This window comes from Saccopteryx leptura, chromosome 1, assembly GCF_036850995.1.
Source record: "Saccopteryx leptura isolate mSacLep1 chromosome 1, mSacLep1_pri_phased_curated, whole genome shotgun sequence".
Classification (NCBI taxonomy): Eukaryota; Metazoa; Chordata; class Mammalia; order Chiroptera; family Emballonuridae; genus Saccopteryx; species Saccopteryx leptura.
The window spans coordinates 159641348-159659031 of NC_089503.1; the positions used below are offsets into that span (position 1 = coordinate 159641348).

The following is a 17684-nucleotide window of genomic DNA, read 5'->3' on the forward strand; positions in this document are numbered from 1 at the left end:
ACATACACTGATAACCAATTAGTGTTAATCTCCCAACCAGGGGGGTGCATGTACAGCTATCTCTCCTTCCTAGAGTTAAGAAAAGAATCTTGTCAAGTCTAGATAATTGGTGTAGTCCAGTTGGGCCTAGCTGGGTGGTACAGTGAGAGTCTATGAGCACTCGAGTTCAAACTGTATGACACCTTAAGTTTGTTAGTGTTAAGCTTTGTTAGTGTTAGCTCTTTGAGCATAAAATTCTGAGATTAAACAAAACAGCCAGAAACCGATGTCTTGGGCTTGTGTCAGAAAGACTTTTGGAGCTGCAGACCTTCTCTTTGAGATCCAGCAGGGAAGTCATCAGCAGAAGTGTCCCTGTTGACCAGAGCTGCCATAGTGACGGTCACTTCTGTTTTCCCCTAGGATACTCAGGTGGTGGACCAGACTAGGTACCAAAGGAAACCCGAGGGACATTGCTGTTTTTGAAATTATTTAACTGACTCGTTATTCTTCAGCTACCCAATGTGTCAGAGACCTTGAGTTGAGCCTGTTGGCAAATGTGCAACCATTAAAAATTCTTCACCAGAAAATGGAAATAAAAACTCACTCTCTTTTGGTTTTAGATTTTTTTTATGGTGTTCAGACCATTGAAGGCTGTGAATTAAGTGCATCAATTAGAATAATATATTTAAAGATGTAAGGAATTTGGGTCCAATTTCGAACTACTCCTCTACCTCTGGCTTGACCTCAGCTCCATTCCTTCATCTTTTGGCTTCTTCCTCCATCTGCTCTGATGCTGCTGGCAACACACTGAGTGCAGTAGCTGTAGGAGTAAATTAAATAATGGGCTTAATATCACCACTGAGAATGGAGTAAATTACTCTTTTGTGGGATCCATTAGCTCAACTGAGAATATTAGCTCAAGATTGTGGGTCTATGATGGACTATAAGGAATAGGGTAGCATCCATTTTAACGTCTTGCTTTGCCCTTAAATGACTTGACAACAGATAAAGAATACTACGGGGCAACAAAGAGCAAAGCGAGGACAAAGGAGAAGGCTTGGGAAGTCAAAAGAAGAGAAAAAAGGTGGAGGGATGGAGGACTCTAAGAAAAGACCAGAGGTCTGAGAGGAGACCTGCAGAGAAGAGAAGATGGGGTGACAAGAAGATTACTCAGTGAGAGGAGGAGCAGGATTTGAAATGAGGGGCCCAGTGGGAGGTGTGGAAAAAGGGGCAGAGCAGAGGAGCAGGCCAGTTTATTCCAGAAAATGAGGGTTTGTGAGTTGTGTCTCTGGTCCTTTCAGGGGCTCCCCCCCTCCCGATTCTCAGTTTCTGCCTCTGGGAGTTAGCTTTAACAGTGTGAGGCAGTTTACCTGTCAAAAGTCTCAGAAATTTAACAACATTCTTCAGGTGAGAGGTCTTAAAGACCCAAGGAGTTAACTGATCGTCAGCCTGTTGGGGGAAAGGGGCATTCCTCAGTGCTCCTGGGTCAAACAATTCAGCAGTCAGAGGACAGAAGATGACAGGCAAACAATAAAAGGGATAAAAGGGAACAAGATGATCTTATGGGTATCTTAGTGACACCTGTTTACTCCTCAATCTTCCAAATATACCCACTAAAGATAACAGGAGTGTATAATCACCTCACAACCTCAACTAGTCCCAAAGCAGGCTCATGGATCTGCTTTGGCTGATTTAGGGTTGGTAACAGAATATTATAACAGTGATAATAACCGTCACTAACATTTTTGCTTACTTTGTATCAGGCTCATATACTGTGCATTCGTGCAAAAGGGATTTGAGGTGTTTACAAAAAAAGACAAATTATACAAGGGGAGGAACCTCTATACATACACACCTTGGCTGACAAAACAATAGCAAATTGAACACTTACCCCAAGTGGTTTTATAGAAATGAATTCTTGTTTTTTCCACCACCCTATGAAATAGCTACCTTTTTTATGGAGAAGGAAACTGGGAAAACTGAGATTTGATATCACATCCTTGGCTTGCCTTCAAAGGCCAGTATTAAAAAAAAAGAAAGAAAGAAAACAAAACTCTGTAGGAGCCTGGCTACTTACTTTCAACAATAGCAATTTCAAAACTCTTTGCCAGGGGAAGGAAAATATATTAACTCTTGTCTGCCACCAAATGATAGCCCAAACCGCTGTTGCGAAGTGTCTCTCTTAACTTAGGTTTTTGAATACTGCTCAAATAAAGACCCTCCTGACAAATTCCTCTCAGAGCTTAGCCCAGGAAAGACTTTCTCCCAAACAAACTGTGATTTCTTCCACTTGGCAATGAGAATTATGAAAATCTTCACTTCCCCTAATTTCACTTGGCTGTGAGGAAGCTTGGAACTAAGTTTTGTGCTCAAATGCTATTGTTAGTTTCAGCAAGACTTTTTCTTGATTTTTTTTTTTTAATATTTGTCTTTCATGGCAAACCACCTAAGTCTCTTTGGAAGAAAGCACAGTATAAATAAACAAAAGATAAACAAAATATAATACTGTTGGGGCTATGCTAGAGATATAATAATTTACCAAAACAGTTTATATAACACTGCTGAAATCTTTTTATATGAAAAAGAGTATTCTAAACAGAATCCCGGGCAGATATGATTGTTTATAGTGTTAATCACATTTTTCATGACCCTCAAATAACATTCCAAACCACGTTGGGTAAAGAACATAACATCTAGAGAAAATTAGCTGATTGCTCTCATATGTCTTTTTGTTACAGGGATCTAATTAAAGTTTTGAATCTTGTCCAAAACTGTGCTCTAAAATAAACCAATTTAAATCTACATTTATCATTCAGGCTTAAAATGAAGAATAGTTTCACTCACTTCAACCATTCACTGGTTAATGACTATGCTTAATTTGCAGATTTTTATTTGCTTCCAAAATTTCTTCCAGGAACAAAGCCATATCTTGTCCCCCTGATTGATAAATGCTATACTACATGTTCTCTCACCCATCCCGAGAAAGTCTGTTAAGGGCCAAGATGTAATTTAATAACAAAACCCCATCATCTCATGTTTGCTGCTTTTGTGATGATCAATCCTTTCAAAGAACAAAGCCTTTCATTTCCAGAACTTTCATTGCAGGTATGATTGCCTCTGCCTCAGCCTGCATGATTTTAGTAATCTAGCAGCTTGATTGTGGTGACTCCATTTTATTTCTTCACTCTAGTCCTCAGAAGCATTATTTTATTTTTTAAATTTTATTAAATGTATTGGGGTAACATTAGTTAATGAAAGTATATGTTCAAGTGTGCAATCCTATGACACATCATCTGTATATTGCATTATATGTTCACCATCCAAAGTCAAATCTTCTGTCACCATATATTTGATCCCCTTTACCCTTTACTGCCTCTTCTCCACCCCCATTTCCTTCTGGCAACAAACAAACATGATAAACAGACAAATACAAACTCAGAAGAACAGATAACAGAAGCATGTAGTTTTGGTGTTCAAAATATGCAACTGGTCGGGACCATGCGTTACTGTGAAACATTTTCCTAGGGAGTCTACTTTGTAATCAGTGTACTGGCAGGTGTCTGTTGCCCGTTTTAGCTACATTATCAACAGGGAAATGTTATTTCAGAAAATAAGCTTCATTTTGCCAATTTAGAAACTGCTTTGGAATTTCATCCAAAGGTTTCTAAAAAACACGTTGGCCTTGGTGCTGGTGCATCAAATAAATCGCAAATAAAAACAAAACAAAACAAGCTGGCCTCTTATTGAAGGTGGGGCTACAGAGCCCTATGACTCTGCGTGCCAGGGGCTCTCTATCTGGCACATTTCTGAACTTTGCAAAATTAATTGTGTCTTAGAGAACATCATCAAACGCGTCCGGCATAGAGCGTAAACATCTTCAAACCTTGCTTCTGCGCCATCAGACGCTTTCCAGCTAATTTCATTTGGTGCATTACTCTGGAAGAAAATCAAGGCCAAGTGAAACTGCGGAAATGGGAACAATGCAGGGAGGAAAAATCTCACCCCATTAAGGGAGTCGTTTCTTCTCTGCACAAATAAGCCCACCACGCCTTGGAGGCAAGACTAGATGGCTCCAGGATATTCTTTAGAATGCCCCGCGGGCCCTCTCGGGCTGAGGAAGCCTAGCACCGGGGAGGAGAAATGGGGCCTGGGCTGCAGCGCCCGGCCAGGGGCATTTTAGGTAACTCGTAAAATCTGTGCAATCGCCCCGTCCCTCGTCGCACTCTCAGGCGCAGAAGCTGGCTTTCCTGTGTATTTTCAGGGGACGCTAACACAAGGCCCCACGGCTCCTTCTCCGCTATGCACTGTCTGCAGAGCGCCTTGGCTGCGCTCGGGGAGCCGTTCCCGTTCCCGCAGAGCCTCTGCGCGCTGGGCCGGCCTGGCGTGAGGGCTGCACCGGCTCGGCCGCTCCGCTTTCCCTGGCTCTTCCGTGACCTTCCGAGGCCGGCCGCGCGACCGGACTCCTCGCGAAAGCGCCTCTTCTGGCGTTCGCGGCCCGCGCGCCGCGGCTCGCCGCCGACTCGCAGGAGCGGCCTAGCGGGTGAGCGGCGGCCGCGCGCGCGGCCGGGACGGGCCTCGGGTGGGTGTCATAGCGGGGGAGCGCGGCAGCTTCCGGCGGGGGCGCGCGGGGCGGGGCGGGGGGCGGGGCCGAGGCCGCAGCGCCCCCAGCCGAGTGGCGTGCAGGCACCGCCCCCGCGCGCCGCAGTCCCGGCTGGAGCGTCTCCGCCGTGGCCGTTGCGTGACCGTTGCCTCCGCGCGGCTCCGGCGGCGGCAACGGCTCCCGGGGCTCGCAGAGGGCGGCGGGCCCCTCGCCGGTGGCCGCCTGTCGCGCTCCGCGCGGGGACAGGGCAGCGAGGCGGCGGCGGCGGCGGATAGTGCCCGGCTCTCCTCCTCCTCGCCTCCAGCCCCGGGCGGCTGCGGACTCCGGGCAGCCCCCGGGCGGCGGCCAAGGCAGCGGAGCCGACGGCGCGGGATGGCGAGATAGCGGCGCGGGAGCAGCCCGTGAGTGCCGGGGGCGGGTGGGCGCGGCTCGGGCGGCGGGCACCGCGGAGCCCGGTCCCGGGGGCGCGTCGGCGCGAGCGCCGGGCGGCCCGGGCAGGGTTGGGGACAGCGCTCCGGCCACCGTTCGTCTCGGGGTCTGGGGCGCATCCGAGATGAGTGACGGGTGGGGGAGGGGGAGCGCTCCGAGTCGCGCTGCTCTCCGCGCGCCCTTGGGCCACTCGGGTCCCGGAGGGCACGGACTCCGCGGCTGCTAACTTCTGCCCCACGCAGGGCAGTAAGTTCTGAGACCAGTCAACCTGGGAGATGGGAAGGAGCTTTAATTTTTATTTTACTTTGATTTGCATATATCCCAAGTCGGCTGTACTGATTAATTCCGAAGTTTAAGTGCTGGAGATTGCAGTTATGCTTTATGACAAATGCTGCTTCTGATGTGTCATCTCACAGGACAGAGCCGGATCATGAGCTCTGACCGACAGAAAATTGTACATCAGTGTTGTGAAATTGACATCTGGGCTTGGAAAATGACTCTTTCTGGTCCTCACCTTCCACTGCCAAACATATATGAGTTCTTTTATTTGAAGTTGGTTATTGTTCTTTTCTGTATGGGTGTGTTTAATGCAGTCAGATATTGATATAACATGTATACTGTTATGAATGGCATTTGTGTGGAAATGACCTTTTTTGCATTACTTTTTATGTGTTCTTTTAAGATTACATTCAACAGAAAAGTTTGTTTAAAGTTTGCCTTCGTTTGCAGTTTCAGAATTATCTTTAAATTTAAAGTTGCTTGAAATACAATTAATGTGACTTAATGATTCCTAACTGAAATTTAAAGCAAGCTCTCCTCCCTCACAAATGACAACGCTTTAAAAAGCGTTTGTTTAGTGCAAATGATGCTTGCCCCTCCCCTTAAAGGATTATTTTGCCATAGATCTGAAATCATATTTCACTAATATCAGAGGGTTCCTTGTCTGAGCCTGACAGGAAAGGAAACCTAGGTATGGTGTGTTTTTTAAAAACAGGAGACTGTCTCCTTACTTGTTTCTTAGTGTGACTTGATGTTCTATGGCTGGGTGGGAACTGTGTTGGTTTGGAAGCTTCATTAGGTAGTTTACACGCTCAATTTAAATGAGGTGGGTTTTTTAGGTAAACCAAGCAGCTCTTTTCCCTCCAAGTATTGAATGGAGGCTTATTTTCTTTGTAATAGGTGAGCTCACAAGCGCACCTCTCTAATTAGCGGAGACTGGATTCTCTCCTTAGAATTAAGGATCAGGAACTGTGTGGTTGAAGAGAACAAACGTTTGTGATTTTTTTAAACACTTTTGCTTTTCGATGGTCATCCCTAAATATCATAATTTGGTAATAATATAGAATATTCTAATATTTAAAATTTTCCTATTAACTTGCGGGACAGGCAATATATGTATACTGTTGAAGATTCTATGGAAATAGAAATCTATAGAATGGAAAGTACAGGGTGGGGCAAAAGCAGGTTTACAGTTGTTTGTATGGAAAATAATACAGTAATCAATAAATAGTAATACAAGGATAAACTTTTTCCCATGCTCAGGACTCTAAACCTGCTTTTGCCCCACCCTGTATGTCTCCCCCTGATGTTCCAGTTCACCCTGTTCTCCATTCTTACTAGCTCCTTGCTTACATCTTTCCAGATGTAGCCTATGCTAGTATAAACATTTAGTATGTGTTCTTTTTATTTGACTTTCCACAAATAAGGACACATTGTATACTTTGTTCTGCACCAGCTCCCCGCCCTCCCCTTTGAGTACTCAATCTTGGCAGTCTCTCTATCAGCACTGAAGAGAGCTGTCTCATTCCCTAACAGCTGCTGAGCACTCCATAAAAGAGAAACCATAATTGATTTAACTTCTTTATTGAGATATGTGTAGATTGTTTCTAATATTTTGCTATAAATTGTAAAACATTCGTTGTTGAGGTTTTTAAGTGGATTTCAATATTTCCAAAGGCCCCTACAAGTAATTTACTTCTCTGTATCATGTTCCAGGAAATAAATGCCCTTCACTCCAATGTACATCTTTACATCTTTAGCTTTTATATAACTTCAAAGTGATCCATAAGGATCTTGTTTATCTTTATGGTCAAAGGGTGATGGCCAATAACTAAAGTCATATTCCTTAACACCATAGCTCTTTGTTTTAACACAAGGAGTAAAAGAAAAGATACACATTTTTAAAAATAATCTATAGGAAAAATTCTTAGGGGCTTAAATGTTTTTGAACATGGAGAAAAGGCTTATGCCTTTGATTAAATTGAACATTATGGTAATTAGTGTTCTATAAAACTTGTTTACCTCTAGGCTCTAAAATCCTTTTCTTCTGTAGATTATCACCAATATATCATATTTTAATGTTGCTATAGTATTATTACAAATCTTATAGTTTGGGAGGAGGTTATTAATAAGTCTTAAGAGAGAGTTTGCTTTTAGAAAATATTTAGCTCTTTTATTTTAAATTAAAAAGAATAAATTGTACAAGGAGTAATGGTATAAATTGAGCCTAATATATTATAAAATTTGAGTATTTGGTAATGTTGAACTTTACATTTCCACTGGTTTTTTTTTTAAACTTTATTATGGGCACTACTGTTACTACAACCTGTTCCATTTTTGTGATGTTTTTATTTATTTATTTATTTTTAATTTTTTTATTTTTTTTTATTTTTTTTATACAGAGACAGAGTCAGAGAGAGGGATAGATAGGGACAGACATACAGAAATGGAGAGAGATGAGAAGCATCAATCATCAGTTTTTCATTGTGACACCTTAGTTGTTCATTGATTGCTTTCTCATATGTGCCTTGATGAGGGGTGAGGGAGGGGGGCTACAGCAGACCAAGTAACCCCTTGCTTGAGCCAGCAACCTTGGGCTCAAACTGGTGAGCTCTGCTCAAACCAGATGAGCCCACGCTCAAGCTGGCAACCTCGGGATCTTGAACCTGGGTCCTCTGCATCCCAGTCCGACACACTATCCACTGCGCCACCGCCTGGCTCTACCGTTTTTTTTTGAGAATGTTTTAAAGACTAGAACAAGCAATAATGATCTCTTTTAGAGAAAAAGAAAAGAGAGCAGTGGAGTATTGGGACAGATGTTCTAACAAACTGAGCTACCCGGCCAGTGTAAGTGATCTTTTTGTTTTAACTGATCAAACAAATCTTTTAGTATTTAAGGTGTTTTCTTTTTTCTTTATTATTTGGTAATTGTCATTGTGGTACAAAACACGAATATTGTTTATAACTGCTCTTCTTAAATAAGTATTTATTGAGTGTTCGTTACACTATTTCAGGCACTTTGGAGGGCTAAGAATATAGCAGTGCACAGGATGTACAGGCCCCACTGTGAGTTCACCTCTTAGTGGGGGAAACAGACAAAAAGCAGAGAAGTAATAAAAAAGTTAATATCAAATAGTGTTACGTACTGGAAAAGTAACGAAATAGGGTTGCTGTGGTAAAGAGCGGGGCCTGCTGCTGATTTACATTGAGTGCCTCTGAAAACCTTTCTGAGATAGAGAGATTTGAGTCAAAAGCTGGAGGGCAGGAGGAAGCCTGTATTTTGGAGATTTGGATGGAGAGGCTCAGGCAGAGGGAACAGCAAGTGCAAAGGCCCTGGGACGGGCTTAGCCTCAGGTGCCCGAGGAGCAGAGGACTGCCTGTGTGGCTGGGATTTGTGATGAAGGGCAGAGTGGCAGGCAGGAGGGAGCAGAGTTGGGCCCTGTGCCCTGTGTGTTTGCATACGTCAAGGAAAGTTTACAGAAGTGAAGAGACCTTGGACGGTGGAGTCTCTCCACCTACTGGAAGCCCCCAGGAGGGCAGGCACACACCTGCCTGTTCTTGTGGGTTCCCCAGCATCAAGAACAGTCAGTATCACAACAGGCTGTGAATATTTGTTTAATTAATGAATAATCAAAAAGTTTTAAAAATAATCTTGGCCGCTTTTGGTCAGAATGCTCAGATTCCAAAGTCTTTCATCTAAGCTTGCCACCTTGGCTCTGGCCCTTGACGTCACCCAATCCGTCACGCTGTTCACAGCCTTTCAAAGGGTTGCCTTGAGTTGGTTGTGTTTGATGGCGATTCCCTGAAATTAAAGCATGAAGCCTTAAAAACACTCCCAGTTTTCCAGGACATTATAGTGATTTCTAGCCATTTAGTTAGGAGTTTCACCTTGATTTAAGTAGATTAGCCATTTGCTACAGTGTAAAGTTTTCAGAGATGCCCTTTTTTTTGTTGTCCTGATGTTTTCATTCTTTTGGACTGATGACAGACTGACAAGCAGCACACATATGTACTTTGTGAAGGTGTTTTGTTTTTTTTCCTCACAGGAAGAATGTGTGCATGCTCTATTTTAGGGAATATCAGGAACTGTAGTATTTCCTCTTCCCAAATCTAATGTTTGTCATTCTAAATATATGTTCCTTTATGTTAATTGAAAGCTTGGGAAATGAAATTTTGTGCCAAGCAGTTGTGATAAAAATCTGCTGCCTTTTCCGTGGCTTTGGCTCTTGGGCTCCTGTTCAACATCAGGAGTTTTGTGATCTTGCAGAATGAGGGTTTTTCATTTTTCTGTTTCCTATTCTGCTTGGTTGATACCAGAACCCAGTAAGTTGTTTCCACATAAGATAATTTTATTTTCCAACCCATTCTCATAAATTCGATGCAAACACTGTATCAGAGATGGATGCTATCACTCCGAAATCTACAGTAAAGTCACCTTTGTCACTGTCATTGAAGGGAAAGCATTTCAGGCAAGCAGCAGAAGCCCTTAGGCCTCTGCTCTATGTGTAATTGGTTGGGGTAAATTTAGAGACTTAGATGTTTGAGGTAAGGTACTTCTACTACTTCCTTTGCATTTCCCTTTGTGAACTATAGAGATTCAGGAATTGCACATTTGCCTTACATTGTCTAATATTACAACACACTTTTTTACCAGTTGTTGCTGACGTCGCTCATGTGAGCAGAGGTTGTGTTTTATGGTGTTACGTTGCAAGTTGAGGAAAAACTTCTGGTGGGTAAAATTTTCATGTCCTTTTGCGCAGAGGTGAGAAACTCTTGGCTCTTACTCATTCTTTTGGTTTTAGAGCAGGTACCCAGAAGACTTGGAATCGTTCTCTGTACCTGTAGTTGAGAACATGTGCTATTATTATGTGGCAGTATCCTGAGAGACCACAAGGAGGCGATATTACTTCCTGAAAGTCTTTGTGTGGCTCTTCTCTAGTGGGGGGTTCTACGCATACTGAGCCCCTTGCTGCAATGCCTTCCTCTAACTGCTGTAAGAAGCAGACTTTACCCAGGAGACCCTGGATTCAAGCACAGTTGCAGAGGTGGTAGCAGGAGCCTCTGGTGGAAAGTAACCAGTGGTGGCAGAAGTAGTGCTTCCCAGTTCTAATACTAGACATGCTAGTGGAGCAGTGTGTGGCAGCCGTTCTGTAGGCAGAGTCGTGTGTCTGTTGAGTTGGGAGTGGGGGTTAGCTGCTGCAGAGTAGTAAGAATTCACCACCAGGACTTCTGTACTGCAACCCCTGAGGGTGCCAGTGTGCCATCTTAAGCTGCAATGCCTGTCACTCCTCTCCACGGGCTTGGAAACCCACCACTGTACTAGTGAGGTCCTGTTCCATGTTCCATGTCTTCGTATTTATAGTGCAGCGCAAAAGTAAGGAGGCAAGAGCATTTTAGAAATCTCTGAGAAATAGTTAAAATTGGGATCACAAATCTTCATCCAATTGGGACCTTATCCTATGTGTATTCCCTGAAGATACTTGGGTTGTCAAAGTTTTACTGTAGATATAGAATATTTTTGTGGGGTGAGGGGAACCTGGTTCTCATTTCATGGAGGAACACTATAGAGCCTAAAATGGAAAGCTCTTATGAGTAATAGGAACGTAAACATTCAAACAAAACCAAAGCCATATAGAATTTTAAGAGCCAAAAGAGACCCCAGTCATCTGGTCAAGTTCTTTCATTTACTGATAAAGGAACCAAGACCCATTGCCCTGGCCGGTTGGCTCAGTGGTAGAGCGTCAGCCTGGCATGCGGGGGACCCGGGTTTGATTCCTGGCCAGGGCACATAGGAGAAGCGCCCGTTTGCTTCTCCACCCCCCCCCCTTCCTCTCTGTCTCTCTCTTCCCCTCCCGCAGCCAAGGCTCCATTGGAGCAAAGATGGCCCGGGCACTGGGCATGGCTCCTCGGCCTCTGCCCCAGGCGCTAGAGTAGCTCTGGTCCTCTGGTCGCGGCAGAGCGAAGCCCTGGAGGGGCAGAGCATGGCCCCCTGGTGGGCAGAGCGTTGCCCCTGGTGGGCATGCCGGGTGGATCCCGGTCGTGAGCATGCGGGAGTCTGTCTGTCTCTCCCCGTTTCCAGCTTCAGAAAAATACAAAAAAAAAAAGGAACCAAGACCCAGAGGAGTAGGCATTCAGTGATTTGTTGAATCAGTGAATATCTAAAAGGATTTTGAGAACTTCAGATTGCACATTAGCTATAAGATAGTATTTATAAAACTAGAAGGAATGTATAATTTTTTTTTTTTTTTTTTTTTTTTTTAGAGAGAGGGGAGAGAGAGAGAGAGAGAGAGAAGGGGGAGGAGCAGGAAGCATCAACTCCCATATGTGCCTTGACCAGGCAAGCCCAAGGTTTCAAACCGGCAACCTCAGTGCTCCAGGTCGACACTTTATCCCACTGTGCCACCACAGGTCAGGTGGAATGTACAATTTTTATGAGTTTCTTGTTCAAAAAAATAGAGCATGTTGCTATTAAAGCCCAACTATGCAGGCTAATACTAGCCAGAGGTCAAGTGAAGATATGGTGTTGTAGTTACTAGCTTGAGGTCTTTCTGAGCCTGGTGGCACTGGATTTTCCAATAGTCAATAGTCATTGAATAAGCTCAGTCTGCTGGAACCCAATGCCATTAAAATTTTATATTTGAAAACACATGTACTTTAAAATCTAGCATTTGTTGTCAGATTGTTTGTGGATTTTTTGTGTTTTATTAATAGTTTCACTGTTTTTAGAACTTAGGGCCATTTTGGGATTTGACTATTTAAATATGTATCTAGCCAACCAGGAGGTTTTGGAAATTGTCACTTCGAAAAGCTACTGGTGGGTGTTTCAATTGTTACAACTTTCCAGGACGGCAAGTTTTCTGTTACTCATCGAAAGCCTCAAAAATGTGCCATGTTCCTTAGTCAGGCGTTTCCACCACGAGGAATGTAAGGAGAAAAATAAAGCATGTTTACAGAGGCCAGTCTATAGCAGGGTCCTTGCCCACATGGTGCCTGTGGGCATCATAGTGCCAGCAGGAGCTTCTCCCCCAAAGGCACATCCTGATTGGTAGGAAGTCCGCTTAGTGGGCTGTCTCAGAATTGGGAGGGGTGTGCTTCCTGAAAGTTTAGGAAAGACCTGTCTCCAGAATCTGGTGACCGCCACAAAAAGTGCATGCAGAAAGTCCACCTCTAATATGCAAAAATTATTGCTGAGGCTTTCTTTATGATACTATGATAATTATAAACTAGAAAAAAATTTAAATGCTCAGTGATAGGGAAATTGATCACGCAAATTATGGTATGTACATGTAATGGAGAACTCTTTCTTTGTTAATGGTTACATAGGGGAGTATTTATTGGTGTGGAAATTCTCAGAATTTGTAAACTGAGAAAACAGATTATGAAAAGGTATGTGTGACCTGTGGTGGCTCAGTGGATTAAGTGTCAATCTGGAATGCTGAGGTTGCTGGTTCAAAACCCCAGGCTTGCCTGGTCAAGGCACATATGGGAGTTGATGCTTCCTGCTCCTCCCCCCTTCTCTCCCCTCCTCTCTCTCTCTCCACTCTAAAAAAATAAAGTCTTAAAAAATTCCTTAAAAAATCCATATTCTTTAAATATATGTGTGTGTGTGTGTGTGTGTGTGTGTAAACTGATCTAAGGTTTTTGTTTTTGGAGGATAAATGTGAGAGAGAGCTAGCGTGTGTGTGTGTGTGTGTGTGTGTGTGTGTGTGTGTGTGTGTGTGAGAGAGAGAGAGAGAGAGAGAGAGAGAGAGAAAATACCAAAATGATTATATACCAAACATTAGATGAGATTTTTATCTTTATGTGAAATTACAGATGACTGTTATTCTTTTATTTTCCTGATTTCCAGCATATAAAGCATGTTGTATTCTAAAGGGAATGAAATCAGATCCCATTTTCCATTTACTGGTTGTGTGAACTTGAGCAAGTTCTATGTCTGTTTCCTTATCTGTAAAATGGGAACATTCTGGCGTATTGGTGTCTGCAGGTATAGGTGGATAAGTGTAGCCTTGACCCCACTGAACTGATATTTTTGGGGCCAGTATTATATAGGGTAGGGCAAAGGTAGTTGTGAATATGTGAAATGCAGACTTTATTCTTGTTTTACTTATTAATTATTGTATTACTTTCCATATGAACAACTGTTAGCCTTTTATCATACTCTGTGTTTCTGTTAATACAGGATTTCTAAGCAGAATAACTTTCTTTCCTAACTTACATAAAACTGTTGTGAATAGCATTTCAGGACATTCTGACAAAATATTCCGTTGTTTCTGGTCACTGGGAAATATTTGTTGACTTTTTATTTGCTTTAATACTGAAATGCTTTCCATTGCCAAGAAATTCTATTTTAAATTGAAGGCAATTTTTTCTTCCAGTGTTGTCTTCAATAATCCTGTATGATAAATTCTTGAAGGTCAGGGTCCAGTCTTCTCCTACAAAGTTGTTAGAATGCAGTGTGAGCCATTATTCAATAACTAGTAAGGGCCTTTTTCTTTTTCTTTCTTTCTTTTTTTTGCCAGGCAGTGGGTAGGCATCAGATACGCACCAGTGCCCAGGACAGACGTGCCCTGCCCCACCCCGCACTTGAATGACACGGGAAGTAACCAGTACTGTTCAGGGCCGGGAGGTACACACTCAGTAAATGTTATCACAGTTGACCATCAGGTAGGCTTCATTTCCTCTCCAGCGATTTTAATAGAAACTTTGTTGTCTGTTATTTTTCAGTGAACACAAACATTCCTCTTGCTTATTCTACAAGTTTCAGGGGTAACAGACTAGGTTATTTCTCCTGGGCATTTACTGATGATTTAGTGAGAACTTAAACTATAGCTGTGTGAGAAGATCCTAGGGTAATGGACTTAAAATTGTTACTATGTATCTTCTGTGAGTGACTTTCCTTTTTGAGACTATCTTTTCTGAGATGGGTCCCTACTGATAAATTTAGAAAATGGAATTCATGGATATTCTGTTTGGGAAATTCTAGCACATAATCTTACTGAGGACAGGGTCAATAAAACATTAAGTTGAAAATAATGTTTCTATCTGACTTTAATTTGATAATTTGTTCCTTATGCATGGAAAGTTGTTTGTTTTTTTCTGAGTTGGTAACAGTTGTAAATATTTGATATAAAGTAGACCCTCTGTAGTCACAAAAGCTGTCTTGGAACTTTCATGGCAAATGCTGACCTTGAGTTTATGTCCCTCACACAGCCTAATAAAAGAAGACGCTATCACAAATCACTTTTGTTGTTGTTCCAGTGTAGAATGCATGATTTGTTAAGTCACGTCACAGGTTGGAGCCACCAGCAAAGTCAATGTTTTATACTTTATTTATGTCACTTTTTTTTCCTCTACCCCACCATTGCTTTCATGGCTCACTTGACTCCCTCTGTCCCTGCTGGAACCAGTAGTTAGCTTTCTTTTTTTGGTTAGGGGGGAGCTGTCACTTTTTACAAAGAAATGCTCTTTAGCCCTCTTTATGAGATGTGCTGAGTTCGTAATGGCAAATAGAGAGCAACGAAGCTGTGTTGACATGCAGACACTAGACTGCTGGTCGGACGGAGGGTTTAGCCAGCTCACCCTTCTCAGATGCCAGCTTCAGTAAAATTACAGATGACTCTGTTTTGGAACTTTTCAGCTCACTTGCAAATAGTCAAAGCTGTGATTGCTATGCTCATGCATTCCATGGACCAAGTTGCTGGGGTCAGAAATTCAAATGCTCCAGGGGCCATGGAGGTCTACATTGCTGGGTGGGTCTCATCTGCCTTTTGTTCTTAAGCTTTTGATAAGACGGTAAGGACTGTTTCACTTTCTTTTTAGTTCTGGTAGAAGGTAGACAACAGTGATGCTCTAGACCAGTGGTAGTCAACCTGGTCCCTACCGCCCACTAGTGGGCGTTCCAGCTTTCATGGTAAGTGGTAGCAGAGCAACCAAAGTATAAATGAAAAGATAGATTTAACTATATAGTAAGTTGTTTTATAAAGATTTATTCTGCCAAACTTAGCGAAAATCCGACATAAAGTACTTGGTAATTATTATTATATGCTTTAACTTGCTGTAACTCTGCTTTATAAATTTTATAAAGTAAAGTTACTTCCCTACTTTATAAATCACCATTACTGTGAAACCGGTGGGCAGTTAGAAAATTTTATTACTAACAGAGATACAAAAGTGGACGGTAGGTGTAAAAAGGTTGACTACCCCTGCTCTAGATGATAAATGGCAGCTGAAGTTTGTCTCAGTTTTGGGGACTGGTAAGGAAAGACAGTGGGAAGGAGCATGCCCCCCGAGTTTTGAAGGCCAGGTAGTGTTTGTTAAATGGACAGGGACCAGTGGAGTGAGAAGGGTGTTCCAGGCAGAGGGTATATTGCCTGCAGTGGCACAGGGCCTGTGGTCAGAGCAGGACTGGGAAGTTAGGCGGCAGGAAGCAGCGGGGAGCCTCATGCCATGCTGAAGTTGGCACCTCTTCTGGTAGGCCAGGGATAGCCATGGAAAATTTCAGACGTGTGAGCCTGACATTTCAGAAAGGGGACTCTGGGTTGTGCCATGGAGGACTTGGGAGTCCAGCAGCAGTGAGGAGCAGCAGTTGCAGGCTTGGGGCAGTCCCCCGCAGGCCCAGGGCAGACCCCTGCCAGCCACAGCCAGGCTGGCACTGGAAGCTGGTCTCTGGGCACTGACATGTGCCATAGTAATGGCCACAGACTCCTGCCCTGCTCAGTCCAGCCTGCCCTTTCCTAAAGCTCCTGATGAAGCATACTAAAGAGCATGAATGTGTTCAAAGCACTCAAACACAGATCTGTCACTAAATGTTCAAGGAGTCCCCAGGTGTGGGTGGTATTCGAAAATAGGAGCAGGTGGAGTCTGGAGTGACTGATTAGCTGCTTGAGCTAAAGCCGCTGGCCAGATGGCGTGACCTTGCAGTGACAAGTCCATTCCGGGGTCTCGTGGACAGCTTAGTGCCTAGTTGTAATTCTGTCTCGTATACTTGAAATTTGCTAGGAGAGTGGCTCTGAGGCATTCTCACCACACGTGCAAGAGACAGTAGCTGGGAGACGACAGGTGTGTTAATTAACTTGGTTGCGGTAATCATTTCACAGTGTGTATGTATATCCAGCCATCATGCCATACACTTTCAGCACACACAGTTTTACTCATCAGTTATGCCCTGGTGAGGCTGGGAAGCATGTTGTACCTATGGAAAGATGGGATAAGGATACTTAAAAGGAAGATCTGTATTGAAGAGTACTTATCATTATTTGGACCGTAATAAAGGCAATAATAATAGCTTCTGTTTCATATTAACACCATAATGTTTGGTTATCTGTTTATGAATTCTTCAGTCTAAAAATACATCCTCCAATTCTAACACCGTTGGAGGACACGCTTTGTGATGAAGTGAGGAGAGAGAGCACGCCCTTCTTTTCCTCATTTCGGCAGTTACCCTACATGATTGGCCAGTCTCAGTGCTTTTCCCACATGCTGCTGCTTAATCAAATCCACTCCAACCTGGGTTTGTCCATTTTCTACATGTCATTGTTAACGTCGTTATCATTTGATTTTGGACACTGAAATTGTCAATGCTAAATTAATCTTATTGAACTAGTTTGTTGGATTAATTCATCAGAATCCTCACTGATACATCCAATATATTTGTTATTTTGCCCATTTCTTTAATTGATAGATTTACTTATTGCGATGCCTGTTAACCTTCATCCAGTTCTTAGAATGTTAAGAACTCTGTCCATGTGTCTGTCGCCTTTGTCCAGGTTGACAGCATCCATTCATTAGCATCCTTTGAGCCAGGTTGATCATGTGGTGAAAGAATCCCTTCACGCGCTCTCTCTCTCTCTCTCTCTCTCTTTATTTCTCTTCAACCTGTACTTCTTCCTCTTGCTCATAAGTATTTTTCAGGCATTACTTCGGCTCTTGTTCGAACCGAGACACCTGTCTTTTTTGACCCATGCTTTCCCCATTCAGCCTTGTCAGGTATGGGCATGAAGTGGGCTGAGGTCCACTGTGCTGGGATCTCTTCCCTGCCCATTCCCTAACTGTGTCCAGGATTGCTGTCAGGCTCACACGTCGATGATCTGTGTGATCTACTTTCTATACAGAATGTCCCTTTCCTAAATAGTTTTGTCAAATACCAATTATTTCAAGGTCTGTTGTATTTTTCATTCTCCATTCCACTCTTCTAAAGAAGACTCAAGAAAACTGCAAAGTAATGTTACAGGGTTTTTAGTTTTGTTTTGTTGTTTTTTTGAGAAGCATTTGTTGTCTGAAATGATACTTAGGATTTTGTGATTTGGGAATAAACAAAACAGAACCAAAAAGACTGTTCATGTTTTTTTGGAGAAGAGAGATTTCCGATTCAGACCCCAAAGAATGTTAGGAAAGC

General features: G+C 43.0%; 1 protein-coding gene across 2 annotated transcripts in view; it reads left to right on the forward strand.

Annotated features, from left to right (window-relative positions):
• The first annotated feature begins 4683 nt into the window (after positions 1-4683).
• LIFR (LIF receptor subunit alpha) overlaps positions 4684-17684 on the forward strand; it is a 74138-nt gene continuing 61137 nt past the window's right edge. The window contains exons 1-2 of one of the 2 annotated variants that reach the window (XM_066378817.1): positions 4684-4980; positions 13810-13954. The gene's annotated coding sequence lies outside the window, so the exon portion shown is untranslated. The remainder of the gene's footprint in view (positions 4981-13809; positions 13955-17684) is intronic. The other variant, XM_066378809.1, reaches the window with a different exon arrangement.